Source organism: Podarcis liolepis (assembly GCF_965112155.1).
Source record: "Podarcis liolepis genome assembly, chromosome: 2".
NCBI classification, from domain to species: Eukaryota; Metazoa; Chordata; class Lepidosauria; order Squamata; family Lacertidae; genus Podarcis; species Podarcis liolepis.
In genome coordinates this window covers 126,114,991-126,140,446 of record NC_139555.1, presented here as the reverse complement: position 1 = coordinate 126,140,446, position 25,456 = coordinate 126,114,991, and the positions used below count along the sequence as shown (strand labels likewise).

Below are 25,456 nucleotides of genomic sequence, written 5' to 3'. Positions count from 1 at the left end.
TTTATGTGAAAGCTCAGCAGAAGGCCAGAGCCGGGTGAAAAGCCATGAATGCCCTGATGTTACAGCCTCAAGGATAGCTGTTGGCAGAGTTGGGGGGGCAGAGAAGCCCAAAAGCAAGTTTGGAAAATTTTCCACTGTGTGTGATGAGGAGGAACGCCATTTCAGAGGGGGCGGGGCTGGCAGAGCGAGCCCGGAAGCCAAGCCAGCTGGAAGCTCACCCCAGTGTTTTTCCACTCGTCGCTGCTTTGTTTGCAATTCTCCTGACCATCTTCGTCGCTCCTGCCCCCAGAGAGCCAGGGAGGCTGGGCAGGATGCTTCCAAGGTCGCTTCCCATGGGAATCAGCCAGGTTTCCATGGCAACCAGTCTAGAAGAGGAGGCAGGCATGGGAAAGCGCAGAGAGGACATGACTCAGAGTGAAGACGGCGCTTATCAGCTAACTGCCTCCATGGCAACGCTTGAGGACTACTCTAGTGAGGACAGAGTGATGCGCTGGATAATTGACTCTGGAGCGAGTCGGCATCTGATAACAGCGACACCTGGTGTCGAGATGTGGAACTGCAGAGCTGTTTCAGCTGGGAAAACAGTTGTATTTGTTGATGGGTCAAAAGAGCCCTTGTCTAACGTGGGAAATGTTTATGTTTCTGTCTTGCAGGCGGAGCTGGAAGTCTACGTGGCACCAGAGATAAAACATTGTCTTTTATCTGTCCCTTGTCTCTTACAGGAGGGGTATAAGGTGTGCTTTGAAAACAATGTCTGTACAATTTCTAGAGGGGGGAAGCAACTGGTCAGTGTTGCAAAAGGGCAGAACAACCTCTTTGTTCTGTAGACACCTCTGGAGGGTAAGGGGAACATTTAGAATGCACAGGCAACGTGTGCAACCATTCCCACTCATGTTTCATGTGCTTGCGTGTGGCACAAGAACATGTCACATAGTTCTTGGGAAGATATCCAGGTGTTGCCGGAGTGCACTAAAGGTTGCAAAATTAAAGAATGTGGCAAATCCCTAAATTGCAGGGCATGCAGGAAAGCAAAGGTAAAAAGGTGCAGTTATCCCAGGGTGGAGAGGGTAACCACGAAACCTTTTGAGCTAGTGCACACAGACCTTTTTGGGCCCATGCCAAAGCCAAGTCTGGGCGGGGCCAGACATGTGCTGACACTGCAGGATGATTTTAGCAGAGTTACCTGGTGTTATCCGCTGAAAATGAAAGAAGATGCAACGCAACTGATCAAAGACTGGGTGGCAGAAGTAGAACTACGGTTCTCCACCAAGGTGCAGGGGTTCAAAAGTGACAGATGCGCAGAGTTTATTGGGTCTGCTCTGCAGAAATTCTTTCGCCAGAAAGGGATACGTCACAAGGAGATGGGTGCTACTTCTCCTCAGGAGAGGGGAGTGACAGAGCTTAGGAGTAGAGCTCTGGTTCAAGCAACAGAGATTCTACTATGTGACTCTGGTTTGCCTCAAAGCTTTTGGGGGGAGTCGATGAAAATGGTGAATTTTACGATGAACAGGTCCTACAATTCAGTAGTAGGTGAAACCCCGTATTATGTGCTCCATGGAGAGAAACCGAAAGTGCATTTCTTCCATGTATTTGGTACGAAAGCCTGGGTGCCTGTACCAAAGGCTCAACAGAAGGAGGGTGGCCCGAGGTCCCAGAAAATGATCTTCTGTGGATATGAACCTGCAACAAAGGGGTGGAGGTTTGCATATCCAGAAGGTGATCAGACTAAGCTTCTGATCAGTAAACATGCTGAGTTTTGTGAACAGGATAGTTGGTCAAGGATCCATGTGAATCCTGACGTTCTCTCAGAATGTCTGTCTGATTCTGAGGATGAGGGAGAGCCAGAAGCTGAACCTGATGATGAAGACCAGGTCGATGACCAGGGTCAAAAACAGGATTGGGCGTCTCCACAGGTGGTTAAAAGAGAGCCCAAGAGTGAGCCTTCATCTCCTGTTGGCAGAATGCAGAAGGCTCACAGGCGCAGTAAGTCAGAGGGGGAGTCATCTGATGTGGAAGACACACTTGCTGGCCCCAGTGGGTCAGACGGAGCTTCTGATTTTGTACTCGGACGGTCCACTCGCGCAACAAAGGGAGTTCCACCTGAGAGGTTTCAGGTCACCACTGCATGGGTTGGTTTCGCACAGTGCGAACCTGTGAGTTGTGAGGAGGTTCAACAGTTGCCTGGAAAAGATGTCAGGAAGGGGCGAAAGGCAATGAAAAAGGGGTTGAACTCTCAGAGGTCTGTAAATGTGTGTTCACAGTTTCCCTCAGAATGCAAGACAGAGAAACACTCCCCTCTGTGGACAAAGCCACGCCTCAGAATGTGGAGAGAATCAGAACTTACAGGGTTAAGAAGTTCTGAGTGACGTCTCACATTCTGAGGCGTGGCTTTGTCCACAGAGGGGAGTGTTTCTCTGTGTGTCTTTGTTCTTTGTTGTTCCGTTCACTGGCGGTGAGAAAGCAAGATGAGCGCTCCATCACCGGGTCTGAATTTATGATGTTTTTTCTAGACGAATAAAGACTGTTGGAGATAAGAAAGACAGCCTGCGTCCAGCTTGAGTTATTACCCACACACAGAGGGCAACAGATTTCTCCTGCTGCGACGATTACTCTGCTACAAGTAGCTGAAGGAGAGAGCAGAGCGGTGCAAGGAAGTGTGCCAGGCTCCAATCCAAATAGCTACATAGAGTACATCATCAAACACACAGGGGAGAAACCATTTAAATGTACAGTGTGTGGAAAGAGCTTCAGTCAAAGTGGGCACTATAAAATTCGTCTACAAATTCACATGGGTGAAACGCTTTAAATGTAAGGAGTACGGAAAGTAATGCAGGTAACATCTTAAAATAGTAGAATACAAGATGCAGTGTAATGTTAGGGAGGGGTGTGTCATCTGGAGAGCTGGTGGTGAATAATGGTGGGCTGAGTGTCACATGGTTTTTGGTCTTTGGTAGAGAGATTGGAAATGTTCATGTTTGAATTTGGGATGTGAGAGTTGTGAAAAGTGGAGTGTGAGACTTTTTGTGTTGCTTTGGTTGTACAGTTGTTTAATATACGAAGAGTCGCATCACTACCATTGTTATAATTGCAATAAAGGAACAATTAAGACACAAATCTGAAAGCATCTTCCTACATGCAGATGGTAGTCTTGAAACCCTTGTACAGTGGTGCCTCGCAAGACGAAATTAATTCGTTCCGCAAGTTTTTTCTTCTTGCGAGTTTTTCGTCTTGCGAAGCACAGTTTCCCATAGGAATGCATTGAAAATCAATTAATGCTGTCAGAGCTGCCTCCAGGTCCCAGCTCACAGAGGACCAACGCTAGCCGGTAGTAACGTACAAAAGTCTTTATTTAAGTACAGTTTCCATTTTCAAGCCGCAGCGCGCAGCTCTACGTCTAGAAGCTAGACCGGCGAAGCTCCATCTGAGTCTCCACCCCCTGTACACCAGTTTAAGACTCTAACCTTACTCCACCTCTTCCGTCTCTCCTTTCTCCTCTGGGTCTTCTACCCCCCGGGGTCCCTTCCTTCCTGGACTCTTCTGACGCTGACCCCCCTGACTCTTCTCCCTCCTTTCGGCGGGCTTTAGGACCTGGCTCCCTATCCGGGCTGCCAACTGCGCCGCCCTCATGTACATTTGAACTTGGCGCACGCGCCCAGTCTCCGACCTTTCTTTTGACCATTTCCTCGCTCTCCGATGGAGGCGTGGCCAATCCTGACTCATGTCCTCCCGCTGGCGGTGAGCCGCCTGATCCCGATACCTGGGACTCCTCCCCCCTACTGCGCTCTGGTGGAGAAGCTGGTCCTGATTTCCAACTGCTGCTCTCTGAGTCCCCTCTGGCCCCTTCTTCCTGGGGTGTCCCCCTAGGCAACCCCCTTGCTCTGACCATGGGAGCCCCTTTCTGTGAATCCTCCGATTCGCTGGAGAGACTCAGAGACCTCGGACCGCTGTCATCGCTAACATTTCCTTCGGATTCCTCCCCCTCGCTCTCTATTTCCTCCCTTTCCTGTCCCTCTGCTCCTGAGCCCCTGACATCCATCCCCCCCTCGAAGCCCCCCTCCCCTCCTTCCGGTGTGGGTACTGGGTGCTCCGTCGTTGTGGGGGTGAGTGCCGGATACAGTTCGTCCCCCGTGTCGTACATCCAGCCGGATAAGTCCGGCTCGTTCTCCGTGCTCTCGCCGACGTCGATCTCCTCTGCCTCCATCTCTCTGCCTCCGTGCTCGAACCCAACGTCCTCCCCCAACACGTCTATGTCCGTCTCTCCCCCGTTCTCCTCTGAGGGTGTTGCCTGCCAAGGACCCCCCAGCCACTTCCTGCGCCACTGCTCCTCTGGTTGATCGTCCCACCAATAAGAGCGGTCAGAGGCAGACCCCGAGGGTGATCCCTCCGGAGAGCGTGTGTCTGGAGCCGGTTCCTCGTCCGAGGCGAACCCCTGGAATGTGCTGGTTGAAAGTGTGGGTGTGAAAAGCCAGTCATCGAAATACTCGGCTGGCATGGGCCTGTGTGGGAAAAGGGCATGAAATTCGTCTTTGAGCAGAGGTTCCTCCAAGGCATAGTCCGGCACCCAACTGTTGGCACTGGCCGGGGTACCTTCTCTGGCGAGGAGATATTCTACTCCCTCTTCCCCCCATCTCGAGTCTAAAATCTCTGTGACCTCGTTGATGTGCTCCCCCTTTGGCGACCCCCCTTTGTGGGCGTTTCTCTGAGCGGGTCTGGTGCCGTGCCTGGCTCCTGAAATCTGTGAGGTGCTTTGTAGGGCGTGAGCACTGATCTATGGAAAACCGGGTGCATTCTGGATCCCTCCGGAAGTGTCAACCGGAAGGCCACTGGATTGACCTGTGCCTGGACTTGGTAAGGCCCTAGTTGCTTATGTCCGAGCTTCTTCTTCGCTAACGATCTGGCCGGCACTGCCTGAGCTGCTAACCAAACCCAGTCTCCCACCTGTATGTCTTCCCCAACTCTTCTGTGTCTGTCAGCCTGCAGTTTGTATGCGTGCTTTGCTAGTTCTAACTGCCTCCGAAGCTGTTCGTGGACCTCCTGCAACTCTGACGCTAAGGCTTCCGCTGCCTGTGGCTCCCCCTCCCCCACTCTCTCTAATCCCGGGAAGGTTCTGGGATGCCTCCCGTTGTTGGCGAAGAACGGTGTCACCCCCGTGGACACGTGCTTCGTATTGTTGTAAGCGAACTCGGCGAGTGGCAGGTAGTCCACCCATGTTGCAGGCTGCTGATTTGCGTAGCATCTCAGGTACTGCTGCATGATGGCGTTGACCCGCTCCGCTTGTCCGTTGGTCTGCGGGTGTCTCGCCGACGCTAGATTGATCTTGACGTTCAGGATGCCCATCAGCTTCTGCCAGAAGTTCGAGATGAACTGTCGCCCCCGGTCGGACAGGATAGACCTTGGTAGACCGTGAACCCTGAACACGTGGTCTATGAACAGTTTGGCGGTCTGTTCCGCCGTGGCCACCTTCGCGCACGGAATGAAGTGTGCCATTTTGGTGAACATGTCCACCACCATTAGCACTGCTGTCTTGCCCCTCGAGCTGGGCAGATCCGTGACAAAGTCCAGGGCCACCCTCTCCCACGGTTCGAGCGGTGTCTGCAGCGGTTCCAGCAGTCCCGCCGGCGGTTTGTGCACTGACTTGGCCCTTTGGCAGGTGTTGCACCTCGAGACGTAATCCGCGACTTCCCCCCGCATCTTGGGCCACCAAAAATCTCTGGCTACTAATTCTACAGTCTTCTCTTTGCCAAAGTGCCCGGTGGTAGGTGCGTCGTGCAACTGCTGCAGTACCTTCGCACGGAGGTCGTCTCCCGGTACGTAGAGTGCCCCCTTGCGGATGAGTAATCCGTCGCGTATCTGGAACTCGTCATCCTTCGCCTTGCCCCTGTGCACCTCCTCCATCTTGGCTTGTGCGAAGGGGTCCTCCTGCAGCGCGCGACGTACGGCATCCAGGTCCACGGTTGCCGAAGCGCACGCCCACGCTTTCGGTGCGAAAATGTGCTTGGCCGCCGACGGTGCTGCCTCCTCGAGGTATTGCGGCTTCCTGGACAGTGCATCCGCCATGACGTTGTTGTCGCCTGGGATGTACTCTATCCTGAAGTCAAAGTCCGCAAAGAACTCTGCCCATCGTATGTGCCTCTGGTTCAGGAACCTTGCCGTGCGCCAGTACTCCAGGTTCTTATGGTCTGTGCGGACCTGCACTGTGTGTTTGGCTCCGATAAGGAAGTGCCGCCACGCCTTGAATGCTGCATGAATAGCTAGCAACTCCCTGTCCCAGATGGTGTAGTTTTGCTCTGACTTGCTGAGCTTCCTGGAGTAGAAGGCGCACGGTCTCCAGTCCCCATGCGGGTCTTGCTGCAACAGGACTGCTCCCACGGCCCTGTCTGAGGCGTCCGTTTCAACCCTCATCGGTCTGCTGGGATTCACATGCAGTAGTTGCTCTTCGGACGAGAAGAGACGCTTGAGTTTCTGAAAGGACTGCTCCGCTTGCTCCGTCCAGATGAACTTCTTCTTCTTGGAGCTGAGCATGTCGGTAATGGCCGCCGTCTGCATAGCGAACCCCTTGATGAACTTGCGGTAAAAGTTGGCAAAGCCGACAAACCGCTGGACCTCCTTCCGATTGCGCGGGCTCTTCCAGTCCAATACTGAGCGAACCTTGGCGCTGTCCATGGCGAGCCCCTTGTCCGACAATTTGTAGCCCAGGAAATCCACCTCCGTCATGTCGAACTGGCACTTCTCCAGCTTGGCGTACAGTCTGTGCTCCTGCAGTCTCTGCAGAACTTCCTTGATGTCTCTCTTGTGAGCCTCTTGCGATGCTGAAAATATCAGGATGTCGTCCAGGAAGCAGACGCACTTCTTGTAGAGGAGTCCTGCCAACACATGATGCATGAAGGCTTGAAAACAGTGTGAACCATTTTGTAATCCGAAGGGCATAACTCTGTATTCATAGGTGCCCAGGGGCGTGAACATGGCCGTCTTCCACTCGTCACCCTCCCGTATGCGAATCAGGTTGTACGCCCCTCGCAGATCCAACTTGGTGAAAACGCGTCCTTTCCTCACCGTCGCGAGCAGGTCGTCTATCTTGGGCATGGGGAAGGCCGAGGGCTTGGTTTTCGAGTTCAAAATTTGATAGTCCACCACAAGCCTTTTTTGGGGCGTGTCCTTTTTCTTCACAAAGAATACGGGACTGCCCCCCACTGCCTTCGACTCCCGGATGAAACCGTGCTTCAAGTTGTGATCTATGAACTCCCTGAGTTCCTGCAGTTCGTCTTCAGACATGGAATACAGTTTCCCGGTCGGCAGCGTCGCCCCCGGCAGGAGGTCAATCTTGCAGTCATGGGACCTGTGGGGAGGTAGCTTGTCCGCTTCCTTCTCGCAGAAAACCTCCAAAAACTCTGCGTACTTGAGGGGCACTGCTTGCAGCGTGCCCAATTGTAGCTGCGGGTCATCCTCTTCCCCTTCTGGGCTAGGCATAATGCAATGTTCCGCACAGTAGGAGGAGCCGAAAGTCAGTTGGTGCTGGTACCAAGCCAATGCTGGGCTGTGCCTGTGCAGCCAACTCATGCCCAATACTACAGGCGTGTCCGACAGTTGGGTGACATTGAAGCTGATGACTTCCTGGTGATTCCCAGTTTGCATCACCATCGGTGGCGTTTGCTGCACCACCTGCCCCCCCAGCAATTCCCTGCCATCCACCGTGACAACCTTCAGGGGCAGCGTGGCTGGCAGTAGCGCTATGTTGTGTTGTTGAATGAACTCCAGTCCTATAAAGTCTGTGTTACTGCCAGAGTCAATGGTAATTGGCACTTCCATTGTGAGTCCATTGGGTAGCTGGAGCGATGCGGTGAGCTGCACCACTGGTTTGGGCGGGAGGGGGTCTGTGGGCTGCAAAATTTCTGGGGACTGCTTCACTGACTCGTCTGGCTGGGCCCCAGTGCCTCTGCCTCCAGCCAGACTCTGTCGTTTCCCTGCTGTGGTTCTCTCTGTTGAGTTGCTTCCGTTACTGTTGCGGAGGCTGCAGTGTGCTTGTGGAGCCTCTGGGGACACTCTTTCGCCATGTGCTGAGCACTGTCGCAGATGTAGCACTTCCTGTTCCCTCTAGGAGGCTTCGCTTTGACTGCTCCCGGTGTTAAGGCTCTGGTTGCTGACTGAGCCCTGGCACCTCCAATCTCCATCGGTTCCTCTCCTCCTCCCAGCGGAGGCGTGGATTGCGCACACGCTGCATCCCTGGGCAAGAGGGCGGGCACTCTCGCTGGCGTGCGTCCCCAACGCCCTTCTTCTTTGCTCCATGGACGTTCTTCCAGACGCACCCCGACCGTCAGCGCCCTCTGTGACATTTGTTATCAGACGTGACTCCCGCTAATTGATTTATGGCCCTCAATTAGCTTTTCACAGCCCGGCACACTTCCCTTGCGGCACGCTCTGCTCCGAACTCTCAGTCACGCCATAGCAGAGTTTTGCACAGCGGTGTAAACTGTCACGTGTCTTGGTTTCCAGACAAACACACATAGAGTCCAGTTTGCCTATTTACAGCTTTTATTCCAACATTTCTCAGGAATTTCCAGGACTATTTGCAGCCATGCCAAAACTGCGTCTTTTCCCCACGGAACACAGAGTGGGACTGGCAATCTTTGCCCAAGCTCCTCCCAGGCTTCCAAAATTGACGTCAGAATGGTGTGGCATCATGGGAAGAACTTAACTCGTTAAGTTCCAGCTCCAACACCCCCCTTTGCCGCACCTTCTGACAAGACCCTTTTGAGTTCAACACCTTTCCCTTTGCCTTGTGCTCCTTCCCAGCATCTTTCCCAGGCACCTGTTGAACCCCTTCAACACTCCCAGAATCACACTGTGCGAACCAGGCCCACGCACTTGTCGCTTGGTACCTTTCCGGCGGAATGCCCTTTGTTGAGCGACTAGACCTTCTGGGCACAAACTCAGATGTTACCTCTGACTCACTGCCACCAGGACCTGTGTCCTCAGCCTCACGGGATTCCCCCTCTGACTTAAAACGTTTTCGAATCCTCTCCATTACACTCACAGGAGAACTGGGCTCGCTTTTGGGTGTTCTCTTAACCTGTGGAGAAATTACAGATATCTCCTCCTGTTCCTGACTTTGGTCAGTTACCTGATCGTCATCTTCAGACTCAGTTTCTTCTTCCTCCCCCTCAGAATCTTCCTGTTCTGAATCAGAAAGACATTCTGAAAGAACATCACGCTTGTCAGCAGGTTTTGACTTTTCATCCTGCTCATAGAACTCAGCGTGCTTGCTGATCAGTAACTTACTCTGATCACCTGATGGAAATGCAAACCTCCATGCACTCGCTGTTGGCTCATACCCACAGAAGATCATTTTCCGGCACTTGGATCCATCTGGCCCCTGCAAAGCAGCAGGTACTGACACAGATGCACGTGACCCAAACATACGCAAAAAATGAATCTGGGGTTTCCTGCCATGCAACAGCCCAAACGGTGTGTCCCCTACCATGGAATTGTAGGTCCGATTCCAGGTGAAGCTCACATACTTGATTGCCTCCAGCCAAAACCTTGGAGGTAACCCAGAATCTTTCAGCAACACCTGTGCAGTTTTAACCAGAGCCTGACACTTGAGCTCTGCCTCCCCCCTCTGATTGGGTGAAGTCACTGTGTGACGTATCCCTTTCTTGCGAAAGTACTTCTGCAAAGCAGAACCTGTAAACTCAGCTCCCCTGTCACTTGTGACAGCTTGCACTTTGGTGGAAAACCTTACTTCCACCTCCTCAATCCAACGTTTGATCAGCTGTGCTGCATCACCCTTGGATTTGAGACCGTGTGTCCAGGAATTCTGTGTAAAATTATCCTGCATCGAGAGCAGAAACCTCGACCCTCCCAGACTTGGTTCTTTTACAGGACCCCACAAATCTACGTGAATTTGTTCAAAAGGCCTAGTGGTTGTCCTCTCAACTTTTGGATAACTGCATCCTTTTACCTTTGCCAGCTTGCAAGTTTCACAACTTACAGCATGTCCACATTCTAAAATCTTACACCCTTTAGAAACTTCCGGCAGCACCTGTAGTTCTTCTACTGAACTATGAGCCGTCCTAGCATGCCAAATATGGGCACATTGCACATGAGCGGGAATTTCAGCACACAGGGCTTGTGCTTTCTCAACCTTCCCCTCACCCTCCAGAGACGTTTTAAGAATGAAGAGATCATTCTGCCCCTTTTTAACCTTGGCAAGCATCCTCCCTCCTTTGGAGATTGTGCACACATCATTCTGAAAACAAACCATAAATCCCTTTTTCAGTAAATAAGGCACAGATAAAAGACAGTGGTTCATCCCAGGAACGGTACAACACTCCAGCGTTTCCTGTAAAATACGAAAATGCAGATTTACAACGTTAGTCAAATTTCCTTTCTGTCCATTTGCAAACAGTACAGATTTCCCGGCAGGAATTGCCGTGCAGTTCCACCTCTCGACAGCAGGTGTCTCTGGAATCAAATTGCGATTAGCTGCAGAGTCAATAACAAAACGAAACTTGGAATTTTCCACACGGCCGTCTTCGAACAAAGCCATGCTCGCAGAGACTTGATAAGACTCGTGTTGTTTACCACGACCACCTGGTTCAGCTCTACGCCTGCCTGCCTTCCCAGGCCTGTTGCCATGGAAACCCGACTGGCTCCCATGAAAAGTGTCCTTGACAACATCCTGCCGCGCCTGTGTACTCCGGTGGGGGCAACTGCCACGCAGACGTTGAACTCCAGTGGAAAAACACTGCCCGGGGCTCCCAGCTGGCTTGGCCTTCCTCCTTCTGGAACGGCGCCTCCCACCAGCCTCGCCCCCTCTGAAGCTGCTCTTCTCTTCAGCACAAGTTGAAAGTCCTTTAAACTCGCCTTTGGAACTCTTGGCCCCCCCGATCTGCGCACCAGCACTCCTTGAGGCTGATTGGGGAATAGGGGCTTCTAGACCAGCGTCTGCAGGGCTCTGGCCTCCCGCTGAAGCTTGACACAAACCCTTCAGTATATTCCAGGCAGCCCACGCTGATTTCACACCCTCTAAGTGGGGTCTCAGTGATGCATCAACGCATGCCTTGAGCATCTCCAGCTCTCTTTGCATTTTCTGCTGGCTATCTTCAGGCAACGCAGCCTCACAGCCTGCAACGTCTCCAGCCGCTTTAGCGCTGGGTGGTGGTGGTAGTGGCTCCCTCTGGCTTGCTTCCCAAAGCCCATGGACCAGGAACCACCCCTTTATTCTTTGCCTCCAGGTTGGCCAACTCTTTAGAGTGAGCTTTTCCACCGGTACATCCTGGCTCTCTGCCATCTCCTCCCGTTCTCCCAAGGGGCCCCAAGCTGTACTTACAAACGCACCAGCTCCTCCGGCTCCTCAGCTCCGTGGAGAAACGGTACCTTGCTCTTGGCTCCACAGCAACACAGGCAAATCTCTGCGTTTTCCAGCTTGCTTGCTTGCTTGCGTCTCCTGCCGTCTCTGCTCGACACCGCAGATTTCACAGCTCCCGTGACAGTTTTACAAGCGATGATGTAGGTCACCCATAACCTGTGACATTTGTTATCAGACGTGACTCCCGCTAATTGATTTATGGCCCTCAATTAGCTGGACCACTTCCTGAGTGCTCTGGGGTCTCTCCCCCCTTGCAATTTCGTCTTTCACATTTGCATTCAATCCTTCCCAAAAAAGGTCTCTGACTGGAGCAGAGTCTTTCTCCCATCCCAGCGCATTGACCAATGCAAAAAAGCGTGAATGATACTGCCTTACACTGGCTCTCCCTTGTTTCAGCCCATGTATGTCTTTCCTAGCGATATCAATGTCTATATTTGATAAAAAACAGGAATCCATCGCTTTAATGAATGCATCCGCACTTCGGAGCGCCGGATCCTTATCTCTCCACAGATTGCGCAGCCACGCTTTAGCGTCTCCATGCAAATGAGATAAGATAAACCCCACCTTCTCTTGCTCATCTCTAAAGTCTTTATCCAGCAGTTGCAGCGCAAACAGCACGTCTGCTCGGAAGTTGGGGTACTGCTGTAAATTCCCATCGAAATGAGATACAAGGCTGCCTCCTCGTCTCCCCAGCCCAATCCCCTCTGATTTGGGTCCCGGTTGCCCCTGCTTAGTAAGCACTTCCAACCTGGCTTGGAGATCCCTGCAGGCGGCAGCCGCTTCGTCTTCCCTCTTCCTGGATGCGATTATCTCCGCGTTGAGTTGTGTCACTGCATTTTGTAGGGCTGCTATTTGCTGTTCGGTAGTCATCTTGCCTGACTTTTGTGAGCTCGCGAAGCACCAATCTTCTTCCCTCGCTGCGTCCACTCACGTTGCGAGGTTTTTGGTGAAAAAAACTGGTGAGATGGAGCTTACTGTCAGAACTGCCTCCAGGTCCCAGCTCACAGAGGACCAACGCTAGCCGGTAGTAACGTACAAAAGTCTTTATTTAAGTACAGTTTCCATTTTCAAGCCACAGCGCGCAGCTCTACGTCTAGAAGCTAGACCGGCGAAGCTCCATCTGAGTCTCCACCCCCTGTACACCAGTTTAAGACTCTAACCTTACTCCACCTCTTCCGTCTCTCCTTTCTCCTCTGGGTCTTCTACCCCCCGGGGTCCCTTCCTTCCTGGACTCTTCTGACGCCGACCCCCCTGACTCTTCTCCCTCCTTTCGGCGGGCTTTAGGACCTGGCTCCCTATCCGGGCTGCCAACTGCGCCGCCCTCTTGTACATTTGAACTTGGCGCGCGCACCCAGTCTCCGACCTTTCTCTTGACCGTTTCCTCGCTCTCCGATGGAGGCGTGGCCAATCCTGACTCATGTCCTCCCGCTGGCGGTGAGCCGCCTGATCCCGATACCTGGGACTCCTCCCCCCTACTGCGCTCTGGTGGAGAAGCTGGTCCTGATTTCCAACTGCTGCTCTCTGAGTCCCCTCTGGCCCCTTCTTCCTGGGGTGTCCCCCTAGGCAACCCCCTTGCTCTGACCATGGGAGCCCCTTTCTGTGAATCCTCCGATTCGCTGGAGAGACTCAGAGACCTCGGACCGCTGTCATCGCTAACATTTCCTTCGGATTCCTCCCCCTCGCTCTCTATTTCCTCCCTTTCCTGTCCCTCTGCTCCTGAGCCCCTGACAAATGCGTTCCTAGGGAAACCGCTTGCCAGGCTGGCGGTGCGGAGAAGGGCTTTTCTCCCCACCGCAAGCCTTCAGGACAGGTACGGGAACAGAGGGAAAGGCGCACAGCGCTTTCCTTCTGTTCCCGGGGCTTGCGTGGGAGGAGGGTTTTTCCTCCCCACCGCCAGCATTCAGAACAGCGTTCTGAATGTTGGCAGTGGGAAGGAAAACCCTCCTCCCACCCCAAGTCTTCAGGAAAGCCATCCGAAGCCGGGCAGCGGGAGAAGGCGTTCCCGCCCCGCCGCCCGGCTTCGGAGCTTCGTTCCAAAGCCGGGCGGCGGGAGGAGGACTTCCCGCCCCGCCGCCCGGCTTCAGAGCTTTGTTCCGAAGCCCCGCGGCGGCAGGAGGTGTTCCCTCCCCGCCTCCCGGCTTTGGAGCGTCGTTCCGAAGGGCGGGAGGTGTTCCCTCCCCGCCGCCCGGCTTCGGAGCGTCGTTCTGAAGCCCCGCGGCGGCGGGAGGTGTTCCCTCCCCGCCGCCCGGCTTTGGAGCATCGTTCCGAAGCCCCGCGGCGGCGGGAGGTGTTCCCTCCCCGCCGCCCGGCTTCGGAGGAGCCTTCCGAAGCCCCACGGCGGCGGGAGGAGGTGTCCCCGCCCCGCCGCAGGCTTCGGAGGAGGTCCGAGGACAGTGGGGAAGACGCGCTGCGCTTCCCCGCTGTCCCAGAGATTTCCCTATGGGCTGTCGTCTTGCGAAGCAAGCCCATAGGGAAATTCGTTTTGCGAAGCACCTCCAAAACGGAAAACCCTTTCGTCTAGCGGGTTTTCCGTCTTGCGAGGCGTTCGTTTTGCGGGGTAACACTGTATATTGTTTATATTGTACGAATTAAATATGTTACTGCACTTCCTCATTTTGGCTACGTCAAGGGTGAAGTGTTGAAATAAAACATTATCTCTGGTGGCATCATATAGCTTGTAGCTGGGACCCACATATGAAGCCTGCTTGCACCCGTGATTGGAACAAAGTGGTAGTCTAAATGTGGTTTGCCTTTTTAGCTTTATAAGATATGAAACTTGATTATGCTTGCAATTGGAACCCACAGTGCTTAACACACAAAACTAGGGCAGCTCTGCGTGTGCTGCTTTTGTCAATAGGTAAATTCTGGGGGTGGGGCTTTGACCAAATAAGGACAATACAGGATGGGCATCGGGTATAATTGGGCGGTCTGATAGGCTGTAACCTCTACGCCACCCTCCAGCCAATTGGAGGACAGAGGAGGGACATTTGCCCCCGGGGGGAGGATAAATGCCTGTGTTCTTCTGACCTGGGTGTGCCTGAATAGCTCCCCCAAGCTTGCAACGATGCTTTTCTTTAAATAAATTTGTGCCCGGCGGTGGCACAGGTGTGTGTTAAATGCTTCACTGTAAGCTCCTAGCCCATTATCCCCAAATAACAGACACAGTGGAGAAACCATACGGATGATGATTATGTGGAAACATGTTCAGGCAGGTCCAAACTTGGAATGCTAAGGGACAACTGTGGGAATGTTAAGGATAGTAGGAATGGATATGTTGAATAAGTGATATTCTTCCTTCACTCACGCTGGTGAGTGATGTAGCAGAGCAGTTTCCCCTCAATATAGCAGGAAGATAGTTTGCAGATTCATTTGAATCTCTTTAGTTAAGTCATCCAATCTGCCTTGCCCAGGTGGATTATTCCTCGTGTCCCCTTTTATCCCTCTTAAAAGACACAAGAGTCTTTCCTTAAAGAGTAACAAAAATTTTACTCACATTTCAGTTCACAGTTTGATCCCTGAAAGGCCGGCTTTACTTTAGCATTAACATTAAGCATTAACATTAAGCATTGTTAGGTGTCATCTTCGTTCCGGAGCTGACGAGGCTGGGAATCTAAAGCAGGCAAAGGGAGATAAGGACACTGGAATGGGAGAGGGAGGAGGGGCAGCCGAGTGGCATAGCTTCAGAGAACAGAGAGCAAGCAGCAGATACCAATCTTAGCTCAGGGACAGAAGGAGAGAGGCCAGGAATGTTGTTGTTGTTTAGTCGTTTAGTTGTGTCCAACTCTTCGTGACCCCCTGGACCAAAGCACGCCAGGCACTCCTGTCTTCCACTGCCTCCCGCACTTTTGTCAAACTCATGTTGGTAGCTTCGAGAACACTATCCAACCATCTCGTCCTCTGTCGCCCCCTTCTCCTTGTGCCCTCCATCTTTCCCAACATCAGGGTCTTTTCCAGGGAGTCTTCTCTTCTCATGAGGTGGCCAAAGTATTGGAGCCTCAGCTTCACGATCTGTCCTTCCAGTGAGCACTCAGGGCTGATTTCCTTAAGAATGGATAGGTTTGATCTTCTTGCAGTCCATGGGACTTTCAAGTCTCCTCCAGCACCATAATTCAGAAGCATCCATTCTTGGGCGATCAGCCTTCTTTATGGTCCAGCTCTCACTTCCATACATTACTACTAGGAAAACCATAGCTTTTACTATACGGACCTTTGTCGGAAAGGTGATGCCTTTACTTTTTAAGATGCTGTCCAGGTTTGTCATTGCTTTTCTCCCAAGAAGCAGGCATCTTTTAATTTTGTGGCTGCTGTCACCATCTGCAGTGATTATGGAGCCCAAGAAAGTAAAATCTCTCACTGCCTCCATTTCTTCCCCTTCTATTTGCCAGGAGGTGATGGGACCAGTGGTCATGATCTTCGTTTTTTTGATGTTGAGCTTCAGACCATATTGTTTCGCTCTCTTCTTTCACCCTCAATAAAAAGTTCTGCTGGATTTCTCTGAGGCCATTAATACCATTGACCACAACAACCTCCTGGAACGTGTAGAGGAACTGGGAGCTGGCGGCAGTGTTATGCAGTGAGTCCGCTCCTTTCTCCTGGGTCGTATCCAAAAGGTGGTGTTGGGGGATGAGTGTTGGACCCCTGGGCTCTCACTTGTGGGGTGTGACAGGGTTCCATCCTCTTCCACATGCTGCTGGGAGAGATCTTCAAGGGGGTGGGGTGGGTGTTCATCAATATGTGGATGATACCCAGTTCTACCTCTCTTTCAAATCGGAACCAGTGAAGGTGGTGAAAGTCCTGTGTGAGTGTCTGGAGGCAGTTGCAGGATATATAGCGGCTAACGGATTGAGGTTGAATCCTGACAAGATAGATGTACTGTTTTGGGGGACGGGGCAGGCAAGATTGGAGAATTCCTGGTCCTGAAAGGGGTAACTGTGCCCCTGAAGGACCAGGTGTGCAGCCTGGGAGTCATTTTGGACTCACAGCTGTGCATGGAGGCACAGGTCAATTCTGTGTCCATGGCAGTGTCTACCAGCTGCCTCTGGTATGCAGGCTGAGACCCTACCTGCCTGCAGACTGTCTCTCCAGAGTGGTGCATGCTCTAGTTATCTCCTCCTTGGACTACTGCAATGCGCTCTACGTGGGGCTACCTTTGAAGGTGACCTGGAAACGACAACTAATCCAGAATGCGACAGCTAGACAGGTGACTGGGAGCGGCCAAGACCACATAACAAAGACCTACACTGGCTCCCAGTATGTTTTCGAGCACAATTCAAAGTGTTGGTACTGACCTTTAAACCCTAAGCGGCCTCAGCCCAGTAGACTTGAAGGAGCATCTCCACCCCCATCGTTTTGCCAGGACAATGAGGTCCAGCTCCGAGGGCCTTCTGGCGGTTCCCTCACTGTGAGAAGCGAAGTTACAGGCAACTAGGCAGAGGGCCGTCTCAGTAGTGGCGCCCGCTCTGTGGAACACGCTTCCATCATATATCAAAGAAATAAACAACTACCTGATGTTTAGAAGACATCTGAAGGCAGCTCTGTTTAAGGAAGGTTTTAATGATGGATGTTTTCATGTATTTTTAATATTCTGTTGGAAGCCATCCAGAATGGCTGGGGTTAATAATAATAATAATAATAATAATAATAATAATAATAATATTGAACTAATTCTTCAGTTCTGCTTCTGGGGAGTCTTCCTGCAAGCAGACCACTGTGTACACAAGGGTTTCACAAACCAGGGTTTCCATCTCTTTTTGGAAGACAACTGCTAAAGACATAGGAAAAACAATCATTGGAAAACAAATAAATATTGATATATATTTATGAAGGCAACCCAGCTTAGGGAAGATTTTTATGTTGATGTTCCATCGTGTTTTTAATATTCAGTTGGGAGCCACCCAAAGTGGCTGGGGAAATCAAGGCAGATGGGCATGGTATAAATAATAAATAGATAAATATATAATAATAGTCACACATACATACATATATATATATATATACACAAATAATTGTAATAAATCAGCACGGCTCCTGCGTCTTATTACTGCCTCCTTATTACCTATGCTAGTCTTAAGTAGACATGGATTATGCCTTTCCTGTTCTTCTGGCCTTTTTGAGGAGCCAGGAAGAGTCTCCGTAAGACCCTCAACTTAACTCTATTAAAATGATACAATAACAAAAGTAAATAAGGAAAAATAAGTGTGGAGCTGCCACCCTGATGTGGAGGGAAACATGAATCCATCAGCTCATACCTAAATAGGAAGTCACCCGCTCCCGCCCCCATTTCCACTCTCCGCTGTGGGGAGAGAGGCGACTTGGGGGGAGGAGGGGGCCATTTCCCGACGGAGCCCCAAGAGCAGGAGGCCAAAGGCAGCGCCATCTCTTCCTGTTTCCATCCCCACACAGGCAGGGGCTGCTCTGCCAACGTAGCTCTAGAGGCGCGCGCCTGCGACAAGGAACCCGAAGTGTCTATAGGTCGGAAGTTTCCAGGGGGCCCAAAGGACCCGGAAACAGAGCCACAGCTATGGGGGTGGGCTAGACGGGGGGGGGGGCGGTTCAGCAGGTGACGCCTCCAGCAGGGCGCCATTGAGGATGTCTTTGTGGGGACGCAAATGTCTCCAATCGGGTCTTTGACTCGGGGGAAATACAGCCTAGTTTCACCCCTGCCTGCAAAAAAGCTCCTGCGCCTTGATGGAGAGATGGAGGCCACGAAAGGGTTAAAGGAAGTGAAATAGGCCTGGATAGAGACCCCCCCTCTCCCGCCTCCCTGCCCGTCTTGGGAGGCCCCTCCGGATGGAGAGGTTGGTGCGCCCGGGAGAGGGGTAAGCGGTGCCAAGGGGATTTCTGGGCGCAGGGGAGACTGTGGGGCGGAGGGGGGTGGGCAGAGGAAGTTGGGGGGATGAGGGAGGAATGGCAGCATCCCTGGGGGATAGAAGGCCAGCAGAGCAGAGAGAGGGGGGGAGGAAAGGAGAGAGACGCTTCCTTTTGGAGAGATGTCTCCATCCTTGGGCGCTGGAGGAGGAATTTCTGGTGGTGGGTCTGATAAGGGGGGGGGGTCCTACTGATTCCCTCTCCCTTTCCTCCCTGGAAGCTCAGTCCTCTCTCCACTGATCCTCGGCTGCATTGCTGTTATTGTTGTTTAGTCGTGTCCAACTCTATTTGCCAGGAGGTGATGGGACCAGTGGCCATGATCTTCTTTTTGATGTTGAGCTTCAGACCATATTTTGCGCTCTCCTCTTTCACCCTCATTAAAAGGTTCTTTAATTCCTCCTCACTTTCTGCCATCAAAGTTGTGTCATTTGCATATCTGAGGTGGTTGATAATTCTTCCGGCAATCTTAATTCTGGTTTGGGATTCATCCAGCCCAGCCTTTCGCATGATGAATTCTGCATATAAGTTAAATAAGCAGGGAGACAACAAACAGCCTTGTACTCCTTTCCCAATTTTGAACCAATCAGTTGTTCCATATCCAGTTCTAACTGTAGCTTCTTGTCCCACATAGAGATTTCTCAGGAGACAGATGAGGTGATCAGGTACTCCCATTTCTTTAAAAACTTGCCATAGTTTGCTGTGGTCGACACAGTCAAAGGCTTTTGATTGGTCAATGAAGCAGAAGTAGATGTCTTTCTGGAACTCTCTAGCTTTCTCCATAATCCAGTGCATGTTTGCAATTTGGTCTCTGGTTCCTCTGCCTCTTCTAAATCCAGCTTGCATTTCTGGGAGTTCTCGGTCCACATACTGCTTAAGCCTGCCTTGTAGCATTTTAAGCATAACCTTGCTAGCATGTGAAATGAGTGCAATTGTGCGGTAGTTGGAGCATTCTTTGGCACGGCCCTTCTTTGGGATTGGGATGTAGACTGATCTTCTCTAATCCTCTGGCCACTGCTGAGTTTTCCAAATAGTCAAACCCTTGGTCCACCTTGGAGAGGAGAAGAGAGAAAAAGCTGGAAGGTCCTGAGGGGGAGGAGGGAGGAGAAGGCCTTCTCCAAAGCAGCTCTTTGCTTCTGGAAGCCCCGCCCAGGAAGTAGCCAGATACCTCTTCCTCTCTCTCAGGCTCCCATACTTAAGTGTTTCTACTGCATGGTTAATCGATGGTGGTGGTGCTGATGATGTATATATACCAATCTAGGAATATGGGAGAAGGGTGCTATAGAAAGGCTTTCAGGGTTTATATATAAGTATATCCAGAAGGCATTTCTATTACAGTGGTGCCCCGCAAGACGAAATTAATCTGTTCTGTGGGTGTCATCGTCTTGCAGGGTTTTTCGTCTTGCGGAGCACCGCTATCAAAGGCTTAGCGGATAAGCGGTAATTGACAGATAAGCGGCTATTAGCGGATTAGCGGATAAGCGGCAATTTGCAGATAAGCGGCTTAGCGGCTTTCAGAAAAGGCAAAAAACAACAACCCAAGACCCCGAAAAAAATTTCGTTTTGTGAGACAACCCCATAGAAAAATTCGTCTTGCGAAGCGGAAAAAAAACCGGAAAGCCCTTTCGTCTTGCACGCTTTTCGTTTAGCGGGGCATTCGTCTAGTGGGGTACCACTGTACTTTTATTTTTTGTAGGCAATGTCAGAGTGGGTTACAAACTGAGATACAATCTATCAGCATCCAAAGATCCATAAGCCGCCCCAGTCTCGGGCATTTCCATGATAGACAATGCCTGTGGCTGGAGGCTCTACACCCAGGGATGTGCATCTGCAGGCCTGGAATTGCCAGTATTACAGGAAAGGGTTGGGAACTTGCCAAATTTACAGACTGTGTGTGAGTGAGAGTTTGTGTGTGAGGTGATAGTTTACAGCAACCGTGTAATTTACTCCATCCGTAACTTTTCATGAACCGATATTGCTGTAGGAATTCCGAAATCTACAAAGAGACTCTCTGGATAATGGAGATTGCGAGTCTTCCTGCTCCACAGTTCACATCCTCAGCCTGCAGCCCACAAATGCTGAGGCCATAATACTTTTATTAGCCCTTAATGGGACATCAGCTACTTTGTTAAACTTTCTTCAACACATGAATATTTTTGAATACTTTTCCAGTCACGTAAATAGCACTTCCATTTTACTCATTCCACACAGGAGAGAATCTGATCTGCAAGTCTGAGCTCAACTTCTTCCTTGAAACAGAAAAATGCAGAGACTTTGAGAGGTAAGTCCTTCCTCTTGCCTGGGAGACGGTATCTTGTAGGTCTCATTTCAGTTTGTGGGAACATGAGAAAAGTCCTGCTGTATTAGGATCAGGGCCCACCTCGTCCATCATCCTCTTCTCACAAGGACCAGCCAAAGAGAAACCCCCCAGCAGGGCCAACAGCCGTCTCCCCACTCAGGACTCCCAGCCCCTGGGATTCAGATGAATAATTCCTCCGTAGGGGGAGGGGGACTAATAGCTGGGAACTGAAGGACTGCTACTGAAATGGTGGGAGGTTCTGAGAAGGTGGACACAATGGAGCAGCCTCAGGAAGTAAATGGTGCAGGATTAGGGAATGTGTGCAGTTGCTTGGAGTGTATCAGGAAGATGTTACACATCACGGAGGAAGGAGGAAACAATACAGATATTTAGCGTTTTCAGAGGAGGAGGAAGATGGAGAAAGTGTGTCCCTCCAGGTGTTGTTCCAGTAGAACTCCTGTCATCCCTGGTCGTTGGCCACCCTTGCTTGGGCTGATGGTGCTTTGAGTCCAGCCACATCTGGAGGGCCAGAGGTGCCCCACCTCACCGTAGAACCCTGTAAGTTCTGGTTCTCCTCACAAGAAACGGCAGCCTTGCCATACGTCTGGGTGGACCTTTTGCCGATCTTGTGAAAATCCTCCTCGATTCCCGGGGGGGGGGGGGGACAGACCTATGGCAGCCCTACCTTCTCAACCTTCTTGATATGGTCCAAAGGGAAGCAGAGCAATATCTTTGGCCCCAGGAGTTACCGGAAGGAGGCATACAAGGACTCCACCCAACATGTTGCAATGTATTTGGACCGATAGAAGCTCCATATAAAGCACTCAGGAGTCCAGCTGTGTTGCAAGGAGGGCTTTATTCCAGCTGCAGTCCTGCAGCATCATAAAGTTCCACAAATCAGCCTTCCTACATACAGGGGAGAAGCCAGTGTGGAGAAGTCAAGCATACCTCTGTATACTAGCTGGCTATAGACCATCTCTTGGGATGCTGACGCCCCACATGAAACTGAGTCAGCATTTCCACTTAGCATAGTGTTAACTCCTTGATACCCACAACACTCCAACACAATCATCTTAAGGACTCCACTCCCGATTCGTGTAGGGTTTACTTCTTAGCTTCTTCTTTTCCTGAAGATATTCACGCAAGGCAGCAGACGTTTAGGATCTTTTAATTGATTTTTCACAAACATAAATACAACTTAATCTTTTACAGTCATCTTTTTATGTCGTCTTATTTACACTGCGCAAGTTCACACACAGACTTCCTTCCTTCCCTGCTTCGGTTTTCTTACTTTATATCTTCTCTTGCAGATTCTTATTTACCTTCTATACACATCACAGGATTTATGTTAACCTTGCTACAGTATTTAGACTTCTACAGTTAATTCTTATATATGCAAGAAATTTACCCCACTCTTCTTCAAACTTTGTCCCTTTTTGGTCTCGAATGTTTTAAGTCATTTTAGCTAATTCTGTATACTCAAAAAATTTAGTCTGCCACTCCATTACTGTTGGGGTCTCCTGTAATTTCCACTTTTGAGCCACGAGGATCCTAGCTGCAGCCGTAGCATATTGAAATAGTTTACGATCCTCCTTTTTCACCTCCTCCCCTATTATCCCTAATAGGAAAGCCTACGGTTTTTTAGGGAATATATACTTAAAAAGTTTCTTCAGTTCATTATATATTAGATCCCAAAACTTTTTCATCTTATCATATGCCCACCGCATGTGGTAGAGATCCCCATCCTTTAGTTTACATTTCCAATAGGCTTTATTGCTCGATTTGTACATTTTTGCCAATTTAACTGGGGTGATATACCACCGGTACATCATTTTTCCTAAATTTTCTCTTAAGCTGGAGCACGCTGTAAACTTTATACCTTTGTTCCATAATCTTACCCATTTATCGTAAAGACCGCCCACTTTATCATGACTTCTTTTGTTAACTCATCCTTAGTGTCCCATTCCAGCAAGTAATGATACATTTTAGACAAGAGTTTTGTTCTGCCCTCCAAAATTTTTATCTGGTATTTGGACTTTTTCTCACAGAATCCCATTTTTTTATCCTCTTTTAACAAACCATTTCACCTGGTGATATTGTAGCCATCCCGTAAATCCATCTGTTATATTCTCATATGGTCTTAATTTCCACCCATTCTCCGTTTTCACTAATATATCTTCATAAGTTACTCTCTTTCCCTCCATATTTTTTTTTTTTATTGTTAACACATCTATCGGGCACCCCTAAAAATATGGTTTGTAAAACCTTTATGTATTTTCACATTATACCATAGATAGGAGTGCCACCTGTATCTATTATTATACCCTTCAAGATCCAACAAATCAGTATTTTTTAAAATTATCCATTCTTTTATCCAGCACAAGCAAGACGCCTCATAATTTTATTTTCAAATTTGGTAGTGAAAATACTCCTCTCTCCTTCCTGTCAGTCAATAGTTGAAATTTTATCCTGGGTCTCTTCCCTTGCCATATGAATCTTGATAAGACTTCTTGCCAATCCCGAAACTGAGACGACCCTTTAATAACAGGAATCGTTTGAAAGAGAAACAGCATCTTCGGTAGAATGTTAATTTTAATCGCTGCCATTCTTCCGCTCCAGGATAACTTTAATCTATTCCAAATATCCAAGTCTCTTTTAATCCCTTTCCATACTGGGGTATAATTGTCACTAAATAAGTTGATGTTTTTTGTCGTTAGCCAAATCACTAAATATTTTACTTTTTTCACCACATTAATTCCGCACTTTTGTTCCAGCTGTTCTGTCTCTTTTCTATCCATGTTCTTAACCATCATTTTTGTCTTTGTTTTGTTTAGTTTAAATCCTGATAGCTTACCAAATTCCTCTAATTCCTCCAATGCTTTCCCAACACTTATTCGTGGTTCCTCTAAAGATAATACAAGATCATCGGCATAGGCCTTCTGTTTAAATTCCTTTGTTCCAATTTTTATTCCTCGTATTTCTGGTGATTTTCGTAACTTATCTGCTAATACCTCTAAGACCATTATGAACAGCAACAGAGACAAAGGGCATCCCTGTCTCGTGCCTTTCATAATGTCAAAAGACTCTGTCAGAGTATTATTTACAATTAATTTGGCAGTCTGATTAGAATAGATTGCTTCTATGCCCTTCATAAATGAACCTTCCACCCCCATTGCTTCCATACTTTTCAATAAAAATTGCCACGACACATTGTCAAATGCTTTTTCTGCGTCAATAAATTTCTGTCTCATAAATTTTATTTTCCATTCGACTTCTTGATTTACCAATATTGAAAATTTAGTTTGTAGCATTTTAATTGTTTGCTTTATCTGTTCATCTTTAGGTTTTATTGTTAGTTTCCTTTCACACTCTACCAACTGAGCCAAAATTTCTTCTTTTTTCTTTTCTCTCAACTTTTTCCTATAACTATTTTGCTGTATTAAGAAGCCTCTCATGACAGCTTTACTCCCATCTCAAACTATGTCCAAACTTGTTTCTTTATATAAATTCCATTTAAAATATTCTTTTAAAGTCTCTTTTGCTTTTTCAATCACTTCTTGATTCTCAGAAAGATTTTCGTTCATCCTCCATCTGAATGAATGTTGTTCTTTACTTCTTAGTTCTAAAATCATAGGGTTGTGATCTGATAATGTTCATGGTAGTATCTCACTTTTTGCTATTCTTGGAGCTATATCCCTTGAAATCCAGATATAATCTTTTTTCCCCCCAGCTTTGATGTGGCTCAGAGAAGAAAGTAAATTGTTTTGTGGTTGGGTGCTTAAGTCTCCAAATGTCTATTAGGTCAAGATTATCAACAAGATCAAAAAAAGTCCTTGGTAGCTTGCCTTGCTTAAACTTTTTCTTTTTTCTTGATTTATGTACTTCTGGCATCACCACACCATTGCAATCTCCCATTAGTATTATCTTTTGATCAACGGTTTCCATCAGTCTTCCAGCTTCCTGTAAAATTCCCCCTTATTTGTATTTGGCACATAAATCCCAACCACACTGATTTTCTCCCCCTGGTAATTAATTTGGACTACAATTATTCTCCCTTCTTCATCCTTAAAAAATAATTTAGGCTCCCATTTCTCTTTAATATATAACACCACACCTCTTTTCATGTTAACATTTGAATTAATAAATTCCGTACCCAACCTTTTGTTTTTCAGAATATGTTTATGTTTTTTAGCTACATGGGTTTCTTGTAAACAAATTACATCAAGATTTTTTTTATTCAAAACGTTTTCAACTTTATTTCTCTTAGATTTCTCATTTAATCCATTCACATTCCACGTTAACAGTTTCAAAGTCATTTTTACATATTTAGTTCTCAGCTATGAATTAAATTCAAATTCGGGTGGTTTTGTCCCCAAGGTTCACTTCCTCTTCCTCTTCGTCCTCTACTTCCTCCTTTTCTCCTTCCTCTTTTTCTTCCTCTTCCTCTCTTTCTTTTTTTCTTCTTCCTTCTTTCTTCCTCTGAGTCAATCTCCTTTCCCCCAGGTCTGTGAACAGCTCTATCTCCTTCCAACTTTCCCAACTCTCTCTCATATCTCCTTGAGAATTTCTTTACCTCTTGAATATCAGTTAGCCTAAATCTTTTATCTTTATAATAAAAAGAAATCCCCTCGGGGAATTCCCACCTATGTTGTATTCCATTTCTCTTCAACAAACTCACTAATGGTTTGTATCCAACCCTCTTTCCTAAAAATCTAGTGGGAATTTCTTTAAAGATGATAATTGGCCTACCATCGATTACCAATTTATTTTGGTAACTCATTCTCAAGATTGCGTTTCTCATATCTAATGAATTAAAAATCATTAGACAGTCGCCTGGTAGTTTTTTTGATTTAGCCTTTAAAGATCTTACTTTTATTCTAAATACGTTCTCAACTGTGTATTTAATTTCTTCTTCTTTCATATCC

At 48.9% G+C, this 25,456-nt stretch overlaps 2 protein-coding genes across 3 annotated transcripts in view; both read left to right on the top strand.

The window, feature by feature from the left end:
* The window catches only part of LOC310701328 (uncharacterized protein), a 110,286-nt gene that overhangs the window by 24,922 nt on the left and 59,908 nt on the right, over positions 1–25,456 (top strand). Inside the window, exon 1 of one of the 2 annotated variants that reach the window (XM_083492071.1) lies at positions 17,935–18,165. The exons of the other annotated variant lie outside the window; for it this stretch is intronic. The gene's annotated coding sequence lies outside the window, so the exon portion shown is untranslated. Of the gene's footprint in view, positions 1–17,934; positions 18,166–25,456 lie in introns of those variants that run through there. 2 annotated transcript variants of the gene reach the window in all.
* The window catches only part of LOC310699310 (uncharacterized protein), a gene marked incomplete at its 3' end in the record, with an annotated part of 67,988 nt that overhangs the window by 38,563 nt on the left and 3,969 nt on the right, over positions 1–25,456 (top strand). The gene's annotated exons all lie outside the window — the stretch shown is intronic.